At 39.7% G+C, this 19,606-nt stretch overlaps 1 protein-coding gene and 2 long non-coding RNA genes across 19 annotated transcripts in view; 1 reads left to right on the forward strand and 2 right to left on the reverse strand.

Annotated features, from left to right (window-relative positions):
* ABLIM1 (actin binding LIM protein 1) overlaps positions 1-19,606 on the reverse strand; it is a 338,773-nt gene that overhangs the window by 225,809 nt on the left and 93,358 nt on the right. The window lies entirely within an intron of this gene.
* LOC146397069 (uncharacterized) overlaps positions 1-19,606 on the forward strand; it is a 128,990-nt gene that overhangs the window by 94,580 nt on the left and 14,804 nt on the right. The gene's annotated exons all lie outside the window — the stretch shown is intronic.
* On the reverse strand, positions 8,827-17,813 carry LOC146397074 (uncharacterized). The gene is made up of 3 exons (XR_014826337.1): positions 16,560-17,813; positions 12,037-16,500; positions 8,827-11,990 (listed from the first exon to the last, which is right to left on the reverse strand). It is a non-coding gene; the product is annotated as an uncharacterized LOC146397074 (long non-coding RNA).

Consider the following 19,606-nt stretch of genomic DNA (forward strand, 5'->3'; position numbering starts at 1 on the left):
TATTTGGATACAAAATTGGGAGCCTCTGATATGAAAAATGCTTACAGGCAGAATCATTGCCCAGGCATCATTTCATGTACTGTCAAAAGAGGGTATGCGATGCCTAAGAGATAATTTATTGCAGAGTAGAAAGAAAATTCTAGAAAAGAGATCTACATTCACAAGATCTCATTATTCAACATTATGGATTATATGTAAGTTTTAGAATGTACATAATTTAACATAGAGCAAGAAGATTATTTATTAGTAAATAATAAACATAAACAGGCAGTTTTTTGTGGGTTTTTTTTTTTTTACTACTAAGGATGCAAAATCAAGATTTTGGAGACCAGGGGTTATTCTAGGGAAAATAAATCATAAGGAAACCAACAAGAACTCAATTAGAAATAAGTACTAAATAATAGATGAAACCAAAACTAAAAATAAACAGAAAAGAACAACAATGTGGTGGGTAAACACATGGGCTCTAGAGTAAGAAACCTCATTCAGATCCTGGCTAAGCTACTGATTACTTACCTCAGGTAAGTTTGTCAATTATTTAAACCCCGGTTGCCTCGCCTATAAAATGGGTATAGCAAGAGTATCTCCCTTATGTATCTGCTAAAGCCCTGAGTAATTCCTAGTGCAAAGGAGAGCTCTAGAAAGGTTAATTCAAAGGCTACATAGTCAAATACTCATAGGACTGAAAATAGACACTAAAAAGAACAACTGAAGCAGAAGGTTGGTCCCGAGATCCTTGTGATACTTATAGTAAGATGCCTGTATGTTAGGTGGGGGTGTAGTCCTTTACCTGAAGGAAGAGTCACACAATTATGGCTGTTTTGGAAGGTCAGCCATGAATTGCCAGATATTCCGATTTTTATGTGAAATCTCCCAAGTTTGCGGCAAACAATTTTTAAAAAGGTCCACACTGAATGGATTAAGAAAATGTGCTACATATATATAATGGAATACTACTCATCCATAAAAAAGAACAAAATATTGCCATTCGCAACAACATGGATTCAAATAGAGATTATCATACTGAGCGAAGTCAGAAAGAGAAAGACAAATATCATATGAGGTGACTTCTATGTGGAATCTAAAATATGGCATAAATGAACCTATCTACACAACAGAAACAGACTCACGGACTTGGAGAACAGACTTGTGGTTGCCAAGGGGGAGGGGGAAGGAAGCGGGATGGACAGGGAGTTTGGGGTTAGCAGATACAAACTATTACATTTAGAGTGGATAAGCAATGAGGTCCTACTATACAGCACAGGGAACGCTATCCAGTCTCTTGGGATAGAACATGATGGAAGATAATAGGAGAAAGAGAATGTATGTATATGTATGACTGGGTCATTTTGCTATACAGCAGAAATTAGCACAACATTGTAAGTGAATTATAATTAAAGAAATACAATTAGAAACAACAACAATAACAACAAAAAACTGTCCACATCCCTCTCCCCCCCCAAAAGAAATGACCCATGTTCACAAGCCTGTCATGGCCTGTGGGTTAGCACTCTGGGATCTATGTATTAGTTATTGCAAAAGTATGATATAAAACCTCTTATTCACCAAGCTTAAACCAAGCAGTTGTTATTTGTACTGGAGGAAGGCAACAGGTAGAAGATTTTTAGAAGCATTGGAAATTTTCACATAAAGGTTTCATACCTTCTTACTTACAGAACTGAATTTTAATTATAGCATTTCTACTATGAACCACCGCAAAAGTGGCCATGGATTCCCAAACAATTGGGTATATGATACTGGCAGAACTTCCAGAGCAAATCTGACATCTTTTTCCTTGCTACAAATGCAAGAGTATATCCTTTCTCTGCTACATTATTTTATTTATACCTATATGATACTATGCATTTTACTCTGCATTTTCCCCTTAATTTTTTGTCACCTTTATAAAATTGAGATTTAAACAATAAGCATAGATTTCAGGCGTACCAGTCGATGAGTTTTGACAAATGCATTTGCCCATGTAACTCACACCTCTATCAGGATAGAACACATCTCCACCACCTCGCAAAGTTCCCTTTCCCAGTCACTCTCGCAAAGTTCCCTTTCCCAGTCACTCTCGCAAAGTTCCCTTGTGCTTTTTCCCAGTCACTCTCCACTCCCAGAGCAGAGGAAACCACTGTTCTGATTTCTACCACATTTTTCTCATTCCAGAACTTCATATAAATAGAACTATCCAGGATGTACTCTTTTGCCCCCAGCTTCTTTTGATCGGCATGTTTTTGAGATTCATCCATGTTTCTCCACTAAGTTTGACCTCTCACATTTCCCCCCCTGCAAAAATTATAACTTTTCTCCAATACGCTATACATCATAACCCGGATGTTATTATGCCACACCAAACACCATTTTATGAACTTTTGGAAAAGGGAACAAATGCAAAACCTACTTTGGGAGTCTCAAAGCATACTAGTGTTGATACTATGTCATTGGCTGGGGCACACCAGGATTTGGGGGCTGCCTTAAGTGGGCAGTATCTGGGGATGGGAGAACTGTGGACGGTGCCAGTTGGAAGGGGCAGTGCTTGAGGGAGAGGGTCCATTGGAAGAGCTTGTCTGTCTTTGCAAATACTTTGCAAATGAGAAAGGGAAGTGGAAATGGGGAGGCAGTCAATTACACATCAGTTTTTAGGAGGAGAGAGGGAAGGGAAATCACACGAACGGGGCTGAGATGAGAAGAGAGATTAAGTTTGACAACCAAGGGGCAAGTGAAACAAGACAGGGTTATTCGTAGAGAAGGAAAATCTCTTCCTACTCTTCTTAGATGTCCCCACAAATGTAGCGTACCCCACTGAGCCACCCCTTTCTTGCATGGATTCATACACCCAGTCACTCTGAGAATGAGCAATATTAATAGGAGGTGACTCCAAAGGGCAAATGGCCAGAATAAAAGCAGGTGGATGCTTAGTAAGGGGGAGATAAATCTTTAATGTAAGGAGTATGGTTAGAACGCCCCCAAATTAGAGCTTGACTAGAAAAAACATAGAGCCACTGAGAAAAGAGACACAGGAAAGAGAAGGAGTTTGGGTGGAAAAGGTGATAATGAACTAATTTCAGACATAACAGTGAGATGAAGGTGTCATCAGAATCTCCGTGGAGTGGTGTGCAGCAGGCAACGGAGCGTGCTGCTCTGGGTCCCGGGGAAGAAGTCAAAGCTGGAGGCGTAGTTTTGGCAGCACCCACAAAGTGAGGGTGGGGGCTGTGGGAGTGGATGTAAGAGAAAAGAACTCACTGGAGCATGAACTTGTTGCCACCAAAGGTGGTCTCCCTCATTTCTGGGTATGTTTCAGGGGAGATGCTTCACAAACATTTAATGAATATTGAACCTTAAAGTGAACACTTCTGATGTAAGTTATCTGGCCAAAAAAATATTAAAACTGCCCATCTAGACTCAATTTACTCAAATTTACCGTCTGCACATAAATGCTTGAACCTCTCAACTCATTGCATTAACTAAATGAGCCAACTCAGCAGTACTTCCTAGCATTCCAATTAAAGACTCATACATTTTATTGACTAAAATTTCCAGTAACAGCATAATGCTATTACTTACTCTGCCAAGAAAAGAAGAGAAGCAGTTGAAAAAAAAAAAAAAAACTTAGAGAAGGCTTCAATCCATCCTTCATTTCATCATTGAGAATTTGAAAAGGTAGCAATTCAACTCGCCTAACAGGATACATGTTTGCAGAGAACAGACTCAGAAAAATACTGGAGTCTAAAGAAGATGACCCCTTCCACAATCCACTTCATAATTATACATGTGCACCCATTGGTAAAAATAGGCACAGAAAAATCTGAACGTGGCATAGACCGTTATCTGCCGAAAGGCCCCTCAATCAGCATTTATGGAGCCCTGCTTTGTATGTAGCCTGGCAAATAGGTATAAAATAGAAAACAAAGTGCTTTGCTTTTCATTTTTTTTGATGGAAACCAAAGTACTCTTTAAAGGCTTTCAATGTAGGAGCTCTCAAGACAAAGCAAACAAAAATAGCCTGCACCAGGATGAAGTGGGTGGTGGATGTCTTCAACAGATGGATCATTAGGAGCTGTGTGTGTGTGTGTGTGTGTGTGTGTGTGTGTGTGTGTGTCTGGGGTTCTTTTATTTATTTATTTTTCAGGAGGAGAGAATAGCTTGGCATAATTCATTTTTAAACTCACACTGGCATATGGAGATGCAGGGGTGGGGGGTGAGCAGCCTGAAAATAGAGAACAGAGCACATGGTGATGCCTGGAGATGTAAAGGGATAGGAAAAGAGCTTTTGAGGAATAAGAATTACAAATGGCTTGAAAGATAAATATGCTGAGAGTTGAAGAAAGAGCAATTGTATATTCAAGGGACCACAGAATCCATGAAGTGGATAGAAACCCAGTGCACCAGCGAAGGCTGAGGAACACAGATGGAAGGAAACGTCACACAGGTTAGCCGTCTAACCCACTCTTGCTACCAACCACATCCTCTAAACGCTGTCACAGCTCCTCTGAGGTTTCTTTACTCCACGAAGCCTCCACTAACTCCACAACTCTATGAATTTGCCTGTCTCTGAATTGTTCCTTCACGCCAAGACATCGAAATGGATTTATACTTGAGGATCAAGTTATGTCAAATATCTTCTTAAAATTTCTCCCATGTCAACTTTTCTGATATAGAAGCAATAGGCTCCATTACAGAAAATGTGGGAGACATTGAAAGCTAGTAAGAAATGGAACTAACACAGTCTTACCACCCAGAAATCACTGTTAATTCTTTTATGATTATTTTTTAAAATTTTACGGCCGCACCTGCAGCATATGGAAGTTCCCCGACGAGAGGTCGAATCGGAGCTGCAGCTGCCAGCCTATGCCACAGGCACAGCAACATCAAATCTGAGCCACATCTATGACCTACACCACAGCTCATGGCAGTGCCAGGTCCTTAACCCACTAAGCGAGGCCAGGGATCAAACCCACATCCACATGGACACTATGTCCTGTCCTGAACCCACAGAACCCACAATAGGAACTCCTTAATTCTTCTGTATACTTTTCTTCAGCATTTTTCTCTGAATTTCTTTATTTCAGATCATATTACATATGCAATTTATAACTTCGGCTTATCAAAACTTTCCTCCATGTCATTCAAATCTATTGTTATGATTTTTGATGTGAAAATTGTAACTGAAATATATCTTACATGCAGTAAAGTTCACAAATCTTAAGTACTCAGCTCAGTGAATTTTCACATGTGTACAGCATGTAACCGCCTCCCAGATTAAGATCTAAAACACTCCTGAAACCCCAGAAGGTTCCTTTGTACCCAGTCAATACCCCAGAAGGTTCCTTTGCATGCACTCTCCCTCTCAGAAACCACTATTCTGACTTAAGAGTAGATTCGTTTTGCTTGCTTTTGAACTTTAAGATCATTCATACGGTATGTACTTTTCCGTGTCTAGCTCCTTTCACTTAGCATAATGTGTGTTCGATTGATCTGTTGTGTTGTGTGTATCAGTAGTTTTGTTGTTGGGTAATACTCCATTGAAAGAACACACCACAAATACGCAACTAATTTATCCATTCTCTCATTTTGGGACATTTGGGTCTTTCCAGTCTGGGGCTACTATTAATAAAACTGCTGTGAGCATTATTACAGATGTCCATTGGTAGACATGCAGGCTGATTTCTCTGGATTACACACCTTGGATAGAGTGGATGTATGTTAACTTTTGAAGGCACCGTCAAACACTTTTACATGGTGATGTACTTCCACCAGCAATGTAGGATAATTCCAGTTGTTCTACATTCTTGCCACTACTTAATATTATCTGTCCTTTTCATTTTAGCCATTTCGATAGATGAATAATGGTGCCTCATGGGGGTGCTGACTAATGACGGTGAGACCTTTTTTTCATATATTTTTTGGTATTTTGGATATCCACTTTTGTGAAGTATATGCTTTTGTGAAGTACGAATTATCTGCCTTTTCCCTATGGCTTTGTAGGTGTTCTTTATATACACTGGATAAGAGTATTTTTTCAGATAAACACAATGCAACTATCTTCTGCTAGATGGTGGCTTTTGCCCATTTTCTTAGTGAGTTTTGTGATGAACAGTTCCAAGTTTTAATAAAATTTAATTGAGGAACATTTTTTCCTCTTTAGCCAGTGCTTGCTTTTGGTTCTTTTAAAGAAATCTTTGCTTACTCCATGGTTATGAAGATGTTCTCTTTATCGCAGACGCTTAATTGTTTTAGCTTTTATGTTCCATCTCAAGTTGGTTTTGTAATCAGTGTAAGACAGGGACCAAGATTCATTTTCCCAGAACACTTATGTGTGTGTGGGGTGGGGTGTGGGGGTGTGTGTATATATATATATATATATATATATATATATATATATGTCACTTTGCTATACAGCAGAAACTGACAGAATATTGTAAATAAACTATACTTTAATAAAATTTTTTTAAAAAGATTCATTTTCCCTCCACATGAATATCTGATGGTTCCGGCCCTATTTACTGAATTGCAGTGACACCTTTGCTGTAAATCAATGACCACTTGTATGGGACTATTTCTGGACTCCATTCTATTCCATTTTTCTTTTTTTTTTTTTTGTCTTTTCTAGGGCCGTTCCCATGGCATATGGAGGTTCCCAGGTTAGGGGTCTAATCGGAGCTGTAGCCACCAGCCTATGCCAGAGCCACAGCAACTCGGGATCCGAGCCGCAACTGCGACCTACACCACAGCTCACAGTAACGCCAGGTCCTTAACCCACTGAGCAAGGGCAGGGATCGAACCCACAACCTCATGGTTCCTAGACGGATTCGTTAAACCACTGCACCACGACGGGAACTCCTCTTCCATTTTTCTATCTAAAAAAGATCTTTCCTCCAATGCCACACTGCCATCCAAACTTACTTGTAATCATTTTTTTTATTTTTATATAATGATTTTTATTTTTTCCATTATAGCTGGTTTATAGTGTCCCGTCAATTTTCTACTGTACAGCAAGGTGACCCAGTTACACATACATGTATACATTCTTTTTTCTCACATTATCATGCTCCATCATAAGTGACTAGACCTAGTTCCCAGTGCTACACAGCAGGATCTCATTGCTCATCCATTCCAAAGGCAATAGTCTGTATCTATTAACCTCAAGCATCCCATCCATCCACTCCCTCCCCCTCCCCCTTGTCGACCACAAGTCTATTCTCCCAGTCCATGAGTTTCTTTTCTGTGGAAAGGTTCTGAATTTGTGCTGTATATTAGATTCCAGACATAAGTGATATAACACGGTATTTGTGTTTCTCTTTCTGACTTACTTCACTCAGTGTGAGAGACTCTAGTTCCATCCATGTTGCTGCAAATGGCATTACTTTGTTCTTTTTTATGGCTGAGTAGTATTCCATTGTGTATATATACCCCATCTTCCTAATCCAGTCATCTGTTGATGGACATTTGGGTTGTTTCCATGTTCTGGCTATTGTGAATAGTGCTGCAATGAACATGCGGGTACATGTGTCTTTTTCAAGGCAAGTTTTGTCCAGATACATGCCCAAGAGTGGGATTGCTGAGTCATATGGTAGTTCTATGTATAGTTTTCTAAGGTACCTCCATACTGTTCTCCATAGTGGTTGTACCAGCTTACATTCCCACCAACAGTACAGGAGGGTTCCCTTTTCTCCACACCCCCTCCAGCATTTGTTATCTGTGGACTTATTAATGATGGCCATTCTGACTGTTGTGAGGTGGTATCTTGTTGTAGTTTTGATTTGCATTTCTCTAATATTCAGTGATGTTGAGCATTTTTGCATATGTTTGTTGGCCATCTGTATATCTTCCTTGGAGAAATGTCTATTCAGGTCTTCTGCCCATTTTTCAGTTGGGTTGTTGGCTTTTTTTGGTGTTGAGTTGTATAAGTTGTTTGTATGTTTTAGAGATTAAGCCCTTGTCAGTTGCATTGTTTGAAACTATTTTCTCCCATTCTGTAAGCTGTCTTTTTGTTTTCTTTTTTGGTTTCCTTTGCTATACAAAAGCTTGTCAGTTTGAATAGGTTCTATTGGTTTATTTTTGCTCTTATTTCTTCTTGCTTTGAGAGACTGACCTGAGAAAACATTTGTAAGGTTGATGTCAGAGAATGTTTTGCCTATGTTCTCTTCCAGAAGTTTAATGGTTCTTGTCTTATATTTAAGGTTTTCAGCCATTTTGAGTGTATTTTTGTGCATAGTTTCATTGATTTGCATGTAGCTGTCTAGGTTTCCCAGCAGTACCTTCTGAAAAGACTGTCTTTTCCCCATTTTATGTTCTTGCCTCCTTTGTCAAAGATTAATTGACCATAGGTGTCTGGGTTTATTTCTGGGTTCTCTATTCTGTTCCATTGGTCTGTCTGTCTGTTTTGGTACCAGTACCACTGTCTTGATGACTGTGGCTTTGTAATATTGCCTGAAGTCTGGGAAAGTGATGCCTCCTGCTTGGTTTTTGTTCCTCAGAATTGCTTTGGCTATTCTGGGTCTTTTGTGGTTCCATATACATTTTTGGATTGTTTGTTCTAGTTCTGTGAAAAATGTCCTGGGTAATTTGATAGGGATTGCACTGAATCTGTAGATTGCTTTGGGTAGTATGGCCATTTTTACAATATTAATTTTTTCAACTCAGGAGCATGGAATATCTTTCCATTTCCTTACATCGTCTTTAATTTCCTTGATTAATGTTTTATAGTTCTCATCATATAAGTCTTTCACCTCCTTGGTCAGGCATATTCCCAGGTATTTGATTTTTGGGGGTGCAATTTTAAAAAGTATTGTATTTTTGTATTCCTTTTCTAATATTTCATTGTTAGTATACAGAAATGCAACTGATTTCTGAATGTTAATCTTATATCCTGCTACTTTGCTGAATTTGTTGATCAGTTCGAGTAGTTTCGGGGTTGAGTCCTTGGGGTTTTCTATATAGGAGTATCATGTCATCTGCATACAGTGACAGTTTTACCTCTTCTCTTCCTATTTGGATGACTTTGATTTCTTTTGTTTGTCTGGCTGCTGTGGCTAGGACTTCCAATACTATGTTGAATAACAGAGGTGAGAGTGGAACATTAATTTGTACAGGCATTCTTCAATATTTAGTCACTGCACAGTCCAGTCCAAAACTCTTACCATGTCAGGCACTGACAGCATCCTTTATCCTCATCTCCTTTAGCCTTTGTCCTCCGTCATGATGCTCTAGTCGCAGAGGCCACCTTTAAGTTCCTTGAATGTGCCACAGTTTGTTCCCATATCAGGGACCTCATACACACTCTTCCCCCTGCCAAGCCATCTGTATGGCTCCCATTACTGCCAAATGCTCACTCCTATTCATTGATTAGACCCCAGCATAAATATCACCTCCTCTGAGAGGGCTTCCAGGGGCCCCAATCTAAATTAAATTTTCTTATTACACTACATATTTTTTCATGGTGCCACAATTTATAATTGCACAATTATCTGCATAAAGTCTGTTTTCCCAAAAGCCTGTAGGAAGCACCACTGTGAGAGTAGGGACCATATGCTGTACCCACTTACTGTCTACTATGGCTGGCGAATAGTAGGTGTTCAATAATTATTTATTTGAATCATTTTGTTTGCAATAAAGATGAAATCCCTAGAGTTGCCTTTTCTAATTTAGCAAAAAAAAAAAAAAAGAGAGAGAGAGAGAGAGAGATTACGAGCAAAAATTCAGGCAAACGTATTCAGAGGAAAAGAATTTTAGAAGCGGGAGCCGGTTAGCTGGTTAGCAAACCATGGCTTAGAGGTACCTTTGGTTTCAATCTTTAAAAGTAAACTGAATAGTTACTATTTTAAATATACATCATAACTATAAAAATGTTCTTATATTCTTAGCCACTTCCTGTTCATGGAGTCCAGAGGTAGTGAGTGTGTAAACTTTGCAATTAGACTTGCTTGGGTTCAAGCCCTGAATCTTATGATGATGTTGGGCAAGATTCTTCTGTGCCAGTTTTCTCAACTGAAAAATAGGAATAATAATGGAAGTGTCTCCTTCCCAGAGTTTTTGAGAAAATTAAATGAGATAATATGATATGTAAAGACTTAGCACTGTGCATGTCCCATGACAAGCACTAAATTTTTCTTAACCTAAGTATTGCTATTCTTTTTTGTTCTTCTTTTTTCTTTCTGGGTTTTTTTTTTTTTTTTTTTTTTTTTTTTTTGCTTTTTAGGGCCACATTCATGGCATATAGAGGTTCCCAGGCTAGGGCTCAAATCAGAGCTGTAGCCGCTGGCCTACACCACAGCACAGCAACACCAGATTCAAGCTGAGTTTTCAACCTATACCACGGCTCACGGCAATGCCAGATCCTTAACCCACTGAGCGAGGCCAGGGGTTGAACCTGCGTCCTCATGGATGCTAGTCAGATTCATTTCCACTGAGCCATGAGAGGAACTTCAGTATTGTTATTCTTAATGTTACTTTGGAAGCAACAAACTGTTAAAATCCTCAAAATCAGAAATTCATATGAATGCTCTAAGAGTCATAAATAGACTAAAAATAAATTTTCTTCTTTATAAAGGGATAGAATATCTGCAAGTTCATTGGAAGGCTGGATCTTAGGAAGATCCTTAACCTAATTGTTTTTCTCATAGCCTCTCTATAAGCTCTCTCACTATGCGAGCATATAACAGAAAGGAAATTAGAGGAAAGAGAACTTCTCAAAAAAATAACATACATAATTGATAGAAAATGTAAGATAATACTCAGTATCAGTGAGAATAGATTTATATGATTATGCTCCCTGGGGAACATTGTATTCCTCCATGATATTCAGGGATTTCAAATGCTGTTCTCATAACCTACCAAGAATTTCTTTTAATTTATTGCTAACCTCAGGTATGATGAGTAAAAATGGTGAATTTGGAGCTCCCTTTGTAGCTCAGCGGGTTAAGGATCTGGCATTGCCATCATCTGTGGCCTTGGCTGCACCTGCATCTCCTATTCAGCTTCTAGCCAGGGAATATCCATATGCTGTAGGCGGAGCCATAAAAAGACAAAAAAAAAAAAAAAAAGAGAGAGAGAGAGAGAGAAATGGTGAAAGTCCTTTCATGGTGCAGTTTTATTTTAATCATATGTACATAAAATCAGGAGGGAGCTTACTTACCTTGGGAAAAATCCCTCCTACTTCTGAGACTGGTTCCCTCCTCTAAGGCCTAAGGAAATTGATGCCCTGAGGTCACCCTGTCCATACTTTTGCTGGACCCTGAGCCCCAAAGAGAAGAATCAGGACTGATCCTGCTCCTTGTTGCACCCCCAGGTCCTACTGTGGTGACTGACATAAAGTAGGAGCTCAATAAATAACAGTGAAATGAGTGGAATAAAACAATACCTTTCAGACCCCTTCTTCTGTGCGTATCGTGACATTTCCACCAGGAGAGAAAACCCAAGACACACCTGAGAAAAATTTCCACCAGGAGAGAAAGGCCAAGACACATCTGAGAAAAACATGAAGCCTTAGAAAACTTAAAAATAAGTAAATAAATAAATAAATAATCTTATCAAAGGACCGTTCCCTCTCCCAACCTCTCCTAAAGCTACAGTCCAAAGTCTTTTGCGTCTGGGTTTAATCAGAGAAATCTATCTGTCCAGATACAGACTACTGACAAGCTGACTACAAATGAGTAAACAGGTATTAAATATTTTGAGCAAAAACCCCTTTATTTTCTGACAGTATTCTGGGCTTCTTTATACCTTCAAATATGGGGTGGGGGCAGGAAGATTGCTAAGGAAAATACAGGTGAAATACAACTGAAGTGGAAAAACTCACTCGAATCCTGCATATTGTTTCTTAATAGTTAAAAATAAATCATTCTTATTAATCCCTTTAGTTCCTTTATACAAATCTAGGTCACATCAGTTAAAAAACAATTTTTATTTTTATTAATTTTTATGGCCAAACCCACAGCATATGGAAGTTCCTGGACCAGGAGTCAAGTTGGAGCTGCAGCTGCAGCCTATGCCACAGCCACAGGAACACCGGATCCAAGCCGTATCTGCAACCTATGCCACAGCCACAGGAACACCGGATCCAAGCCGTATCTGCAACCTATGCCACAGCCTGTGGCAACTCTGGATCCTTAACCCACTGAGCCAAGCCAAGGATTGAACCTTCATCCTCACACACACAACATCAGGTTCTTAATCCACTGAGCCACAATAAGAACTCCCAAATACAAGTTTTAAAGGGGCATAAAATCAAATCACTTTAATTAGGTATTTCTTTCATTTTATTTTCAAATCATTTTTTCCTCATCCTCCAACTAAGCAAAAATATTAACATTCTTAGTAAACATATTTTCAAACAGGCATCCAGAGCAGAAATAATTTGTAGCAAGTACTGCTTTTGAAGAGTGATGTGTTTTCAAAAGACAACCCACAGAATGGGAGAAAATCTTTGCAAGTGAATCGACTGACAAGGGATTAATCTCCAAAATTTATAAACAACTTCTGCAGCTCCATACCAAAAAAACAAACAACCCCATCCAAAAATGGGTGGAAGATCTAAACAGACAGTTCTCCAAAAAAGACATACAGATGGCCAAGAAACACATGAAAAGATGTTCAACATCACTCATTATTAGAGAAATGCAAATCAAAACCACTCTGAGGTACCACCTTACACCAGCCAGAATGGCCATCATCAAAAAGTCTACAAACAAGAAGTGCTGGAGAGGGTGTGGAGAAAAAGGAACCCTAGTACACTGTTGCTGGGATTGTAAATTGGTGCAACCACTGTGGAAAGCAGTATGGAGAGTCCTCAGAAAACTAAACATAGAACTACCATTTGATCCAGCAATCCCACTCCTGGGCATCTAGTCAGAGAAAACCAGGACTCGCAAAGACATATGTACTCCAATGTTCATTGCAGCACTATTTACAATAGCCAAGACATGGAAACAACCTAAATGTCCATCGACAGAGGAGGGGATCCAGAAGATGTGGTACATATACACAATGGAATATTACTCAGCCATCAAAAAGAACGAAATACCAGCATTTTTAGCAACATGGATGGACCTAGAAACTATCATGCTAAGTGAAGTCAGCTATACAATGAGACACCAACATCCAACGCTTTCACTGACATGTGGAATCTGAAAAAAGGTCAGACGGAACTTCTTTGCAGAACAGATACTGACTCACAGACATTGAAAAACTTATGGTCTCCGGAGGAGACAGTTTGGGAGGTGGGGGGATGTGCTTGGGCTGTGCGATGGAAATCCTGTGAAATCAGATTGTTATGATCATTATACAACTACAGATGTGATAAATTCATTTGAGTAATTAAAAAAATGAAAAATAAATAAATTAATTAATTAATTTTTTAAAAAGTGATGTGTTTTCATTCTAACTGAATCACATTAACCTGCTGGAAAACTGAATGACCGTAAGTTTTTTCTGATTTCATATCTAAAACATATTTTGCTGAGCTAAATTAATCTTTTTTTTTTCTTTTTAGGGTCACACCCAAGGCATATAGAAGTTCCCAGAGTAGGGGTCGAATCAGAGCTACAGCTGCTGACCTACACCACAGCCACAGCAATGCAGGGTCTGAGCCACATCTGTGGCTTACACCACAACTCACAGCAATGCCAGATCCTTAGCCCACTAAGTGAGGCTAGGGATCGAACCTACATCTTCATGGATCCTAGTTGGGTTCATTACTGCTGAGCTACAACGGGAACTCCTGAATTAATCTTTATTGCCTTACAAATTACTGTACCTTTATCAACGAGTCTTCCATAACAGACCCTTTCTTATTCTTTTCAATGTTCTAGGCCAGTGATCTAAAACTAATACTTGCCATCTGGTTTTGTAAATAAAGATTTGCTGGAACACAGTTATGTCTAGATTATGTATCATCTACAGCTGCTTTGTCCTACAACCACAGTTGAAGAGCTGCAACAGAGACCCCCCTGGCTCACAAAGGCTAAAATACTTACTATCAAAGTTTGCTTTAGGCTAGTCATATAAAAAGTGTTCAAATCTTCTATTTCTTAGCTTTTTGCTCTATTAACATCTTATTCATCAGTTTCATCTGTCGATCACTTTCTCAAGTATGATAAGTTAAATCTTGGAGCGTTAGAATTGTCTCTGTCTTCTTTTTTTTTTTTTTTTTTTTTTTTGTAATCAAAAAAGAAAGTTTTGCAGTTCTCTGGTGGCCCAGTGATTAAGGATTTGTTGTCACTACTGTGACTCAGGTTCAATCTCTGGCCTGGGAAACTTCTGCACGCCATGGGCATGACCAAAAAAAATTAAAATACATTGTTTTTTAAAAATGAAAATCTTGCAAGTTTAACTGGACATAGGACTTTGATTTCAGTGAGTCTCAATAAGTGTCCCTTCATGCCAGGGCCTCTGCTACTGCAGAGAAGGCAAGATAGGTCGTCTTGGTGGCCCTAATTTATCTTCCTTCCTTGTATCCAAGCCCTTTGCCAGGTAACTTTGTAGTGACCTCCCACTTGGCCTGTGTAACTTGCTCTGGCCTATAGAATAAGGAGGAGGGGAGTGGCAGTGTGTGATTCTGAGCTTTAGTCACAAGAGGCCATAGCTGGTCTCTGTTTGCTCTTTGTCCTCCTGCTCCACTCTGAGGAGGACATAGCTGGGATAACCCGCTGGTCCCCAAGAGGACGATGAGAGATGTGTGGAGCTGAGCTACCTCCAAACACAAGTAAGCCTGCCAAAATGCCCATGACTCAGCAGAATGCAGCTGACTGCACCCCCTGCCACCAACCCTGCAGACTCATGAAAAATGATATAATTGTTGCTTTAACTTTCTGAATTTTGGAATGGTTTATGAAGTAGCAATAGATTATTGAGACAAGAGTATCCTACTTAATGCTAATATTATATTGCCTTGGAATCTTAAAGGCAAAAATTAAGTTGCAGTATTTTTAGTGACATTGTTTTTATAGGACTACACTCTTAATGACAATATACATAAATGTCCCTTTTCAACCAATATGAAAAGAAATCAACTGATCAATAAGAATTCAGTGACTACATAAAAAAAAATGCTCAACATCAGTAAGTAATTAGAGAAATGCAAATCAAAACTACAGTGAGGTACCACCTCACACCTGTCAGAATGACCACCATTAATAGGTCTACAAATAACAAATACTGGAGAGGGTGTGGAGAAAAGGGAACCTACACTGTTGGTGGGAATGTTAATTGGTACAACCACTATGGAAAACGATATGGAGGTTTCCCAGAAAACTAAATACAGAACTACCATATGATCTAGCAATCCCACTTCTTGGCATATATCCAGACAAAGTTTTCATTCAAAAAGACACATGCACCCCTACATCCACTGCAACACTATTTACAATAGCCAAGACATTGAAACAACCTAAACGTCTATTGACAGATGAGTGGATGAAGAAGATATAGGACATATACACAATGGAATACTACTCGGCCATAAAATAGCACAAAATAATGCCATCTGCAGCAACATGGATGAACTAGAGATTCTCATACTAAGCGAAGTAATTCAGAAAGAGAAAGACAAATACCATATGATATGACTTATATATGGAATCTAAAATATGGCCCAGATGAACCTGTCTACAAAACAGAAACAGACTCACAGACATGGAGAGCAGGCATGTGGTTGCCAAGGGGGAGGGGCGGGGGAGAGAATGGGATGGACTGGGTGTTTGAGGCTGGTACATGCAAACTGTTGCATTTAGAATGGATAAGCAATGAGGTCCTGCTGAATAGCACAGGGAACTATATCCAGTCACTTTGGATAAAACATGATGGAAGATAAGATGAGAAAAAGAATGTATTTATATGTATAACTGGGTCACTCTGCTCCACAGCAGCCTTTGGCAGAACATTGTAAATCAGCTATAATAAAAATTTTTTAAAGAATTCAATGACTGTAAAGAACTCATATGACTCAACAACAAAAACAATCAGATTTAAAAAACGAACAGAGTATCTGGACAGACATTTTTCCAAAGAAGACATACTGATGGCCAACAGGCAAATGAAGAGATTCATAGCATCACTAACCATCAGGGAAATGTAAATATGTAAATCAAAACCACAATGAGATATCACCTCACACTCAATAGAATGGCTATCATCAAAAGACGAGAAATAAGTGCTGGAAAGGCCGGAAAGGGAACCCGCCTACACTGTTGATAGGAATGAAACTGGTATAGCCACTATGGAAAACAGTATGGAGATTTCTCCAAAAAATTAAAAATAGAAATATCATATGATCCAACTATTGCACTTCTAGGTATTTATCAGAAAATGAAAATATAATTCAAAATGACATATGCACCCCCATATTCATCACAGCACTATTTTTATTAGCCAAGATATGGAAACAACCTAAGTGCCCATTGATGGATGAATAGATTAAGAAGGTGTGGTATATAGACAGTGCTGTAGTGTATGTGGAAGTTGAAGTATAATACTTTACATGTGAAACTTACACAATGTCTTACACAATGATTTAAAAAAAAAAAGAATTGAACAAGCACACATCATGTACTCATTACTGAGATTTCTGAATGATATAAAAATTGCAGTTTCCAATATCTATGAACTTAGAATTCTGTTGAAGGAGATTAAATAATGTGAGATAATTAGAATGTAAGACAGTTATTGGGAGTTCCCATTGTGGCTCAGCAGAAACGAATATGACGAGAATCCATGAGGATGCAGGTTCAATCCCTGGCTTCGTTCAGGGGGTTAGGGATCTGGTGTTGCCGCGAGCTGTGGTGTAGGTCACAGACAAGGCTCAGATCTTGCGTTGCTGTGGCTGTGGCATAGGCCGGCAGCTGTAGCTCCAATTCAACCCCTAGCCTGGGAATTTCGATATGCCATGAGTGCAGCCCTAAAAAGACAAAAAGGGAAAAAGAAAAAGAAAAAAAGAAAGAAATCAGGCCAGAAGAACACCAGAATCCTTGTCTCTTACTCCTTTGTCTCCCGTTCATGGGAGAAGATGCTATTTGACTTTTAAAACTAGGAACTTGCATCACTTTGATGAAAATAAAATGAATAAATAAAACCAGTAAGAGCAGTTACCTGCCTCGGTTAGGATGGTGGTCAAGAGGAGCTTTTGCTTCTCACGTAGTATTTCAATTTTTTTACAGTGAAAGCTTACTTTCATATGACTTGTATAATTAAAAGTAACTAAAATAAAACACATAGAAATAAAATAACCAAACTAGAATCGAGGTCGATGGATTCCAAAGCACTGTTTAACAATATAAATAATTTGGAAGCAGTTGAATTTCTCAGGCGGAACTATAACTGCTAATTCTAGAACCCACTCCCTGCTACATGCGAGGCACTGCACCACAGTTTTTACAGGTAACCTCATTTAATCCTCATGATCTTATAAAGCAGGGAGCCCTATCAGCTCCATTTTACAGATGTGGAAACTGAGGCTTGGAGAAATGCAGACATGTGCCCAAGGTTCCCGGGCTAATAGATATCAAAGCTGCAACGTGAACAAAATCTCTGTCTCTGGAGCTCAAGAACTTAACTCCGTGTCCAGAAGGAACATGCTTTCCTTTTACAAGTCCAAAATCGTACATTTACATTAGAAAACATAACTTTGAAATTCACCAAAAAATAGTCGTTTTTAGCAAGGGGAAAATAGAAAATACATCCCCAATCCCTATGGCTCTGGCAGTGAGGAGGGGCAGAGATGGGTCCTGAGGGCCCCATGCAGGGCCCCATGCACGTTGACCCCATGCAGGAGCTGTGGTCAGACTGTGGCTCCCTGCAGACCTGTGGGGCTTCCCAAGGAGCCCCTGGGGCTTCCCTAGTTAGCATCCCAAGCCCTTTTGGCGACTGCACCTTGTTCGGTTTTTTTTTTTTTTAATTAAAGTTTAGTTGATTCCCAATATTGTGTTTGTTTCAAGTGTACAGCAAAGTGTTTCAGTTAGGTTTGCGTGTGTGCGTTTTTCATAGTGGATTTACCAATTCACATTCCTTAGGCGACGACCTCTTACATCTTACAGTCCAATACTGGTATTCTTCCCATGGTCCTGGTCCTCCATCATTTCTCATGTTGGTTAGCTGCCCAGCACATCATTGGCATACATATGCCAGCAGTCATTCCAAGACTATAGATTCTAGATGACAGAGATTGATTCTGAACAGTACCTAGCTCAGGACCTGCCACCTGTTGAAAGATGCTTAGTCAATGAATACTACCAACAGAAGGCTAATGAACTGCTCTAATGCCACATCTGGAGGGCTCCATGACACATCCCCAGACCCACCCTGATGAAGCTACCAATTAGAGACAGACTATGACGGTGAGAGTGTGTTTAAAGGTAAAAAAGTAAATAAAGACATGGGTGAGGCCAAGAGCCTCAGAAGTGAACTGGCTAATTAAATGCAAGAATCTGTATGTGCAATCTGAGTGTCCATGCAGCCAGCAACATACTGTACATGAAAAATACACAGAAGAGACCATTTAATAATAGTCAATACAGATGTGCTTCCCACGAAATAATCCCATTCCACCAACAGGCTGACCTTTTCCCAAAAGTACCGTGGCTCCCGCTTCACCTTCTCATTCTCTCTACCACTTCAATCCACACGTCACATCAAGTATGGTTCCCAGGCGAGGTTTTAGAAAGAAGGGTAAGACCAGGCTCCCGAGTTTCTACTCCATTAAGATCTTCAAGGTACGTGGCGTAGTCACAAGCCGGGGGAGCCTGCAAACAGTTACTGGAGGGGAGGCATGACTCAGATAGGAGTTCTCAAGGCCCATTCTATCATTGACTGTTTTATACAAACCTGTTACCCAGGGCTTCTGCTGCCTGCTCCCATCACTTGTGCATGACTCTGGTAATGTCCTGCTCTAACTGACCCACTGGTCACTGACCTTGACAGAGCTCATTTGCACAGGCAGCTGTGCCTGCTTCTTAAAGTAGAAAAACCTGGAGTTCCCGTCATGGCTCAGTGGTTAGCAAACCCGACTAGCAACCATGAGGTTGCGGGTTTGATCCTTGGCCTTGCTCCGTGTGTTAAGGATCCTGTGTTTCTGTGGCTCTGGCGTAGGCCTCGGGTACAGCTCCAATTGGACCCCTAGCCTGGGAACCTCCATATGCCACAGGTGCAGCCCTAAAAAGAAAAAAAAAAAAGCAGGAAAACCTGTCCGGCATTCCATTCTCTCACCCGGAACCCAAAACCCCTGCCAATCAGCACATTGCTCTCCCCCTCCTTTTGAAAATGAATGGCATTTAGAGATGTCTTGTTAAATCTCAGGATTCTGAACTAATATCCCATCACTTCAACCTTTAAAGTAGGTTAATGATGGAGTAAAAGTACATGTCAGCAATTTAACAATACGCAAACACAGCTCTAAGCATATCCTTTCCAGCAGAAGACAGTAAATCGCTGTATCAAGGTCTTACATCAACTAGTTAATGCTTTCAAGGTGTGCCAGGAGAGGACAGGGTGACGCATTCATTGGAGATGATGGAGGAGCAGGGGAAAGTTGGTTGTTTTAAAGAATCTGCCAGCTGGGAGGTAAGACACCAAATTTAAGAATGATCAGACTTGTTAACTACCCTTTCAAAAC

This window comes from Sus scrofa, chromosome 14 (genome assembly GCF_054392235.1).
Source record: "Sus scrofa isolate SSC_HxYL_T2T_F1_AM1 chromosome 14, Sscrofa_HxYL_maternal_Yorkshire_Landrace_v2.0, whole genome shotgun sequence".
In the NCBI taxonomy this organism is placed as follows: Eukaryota; Metazoa; Chordata; class Mammalia; order Artiodactyla; family Suidae; genus Sus; species Sus scrofa.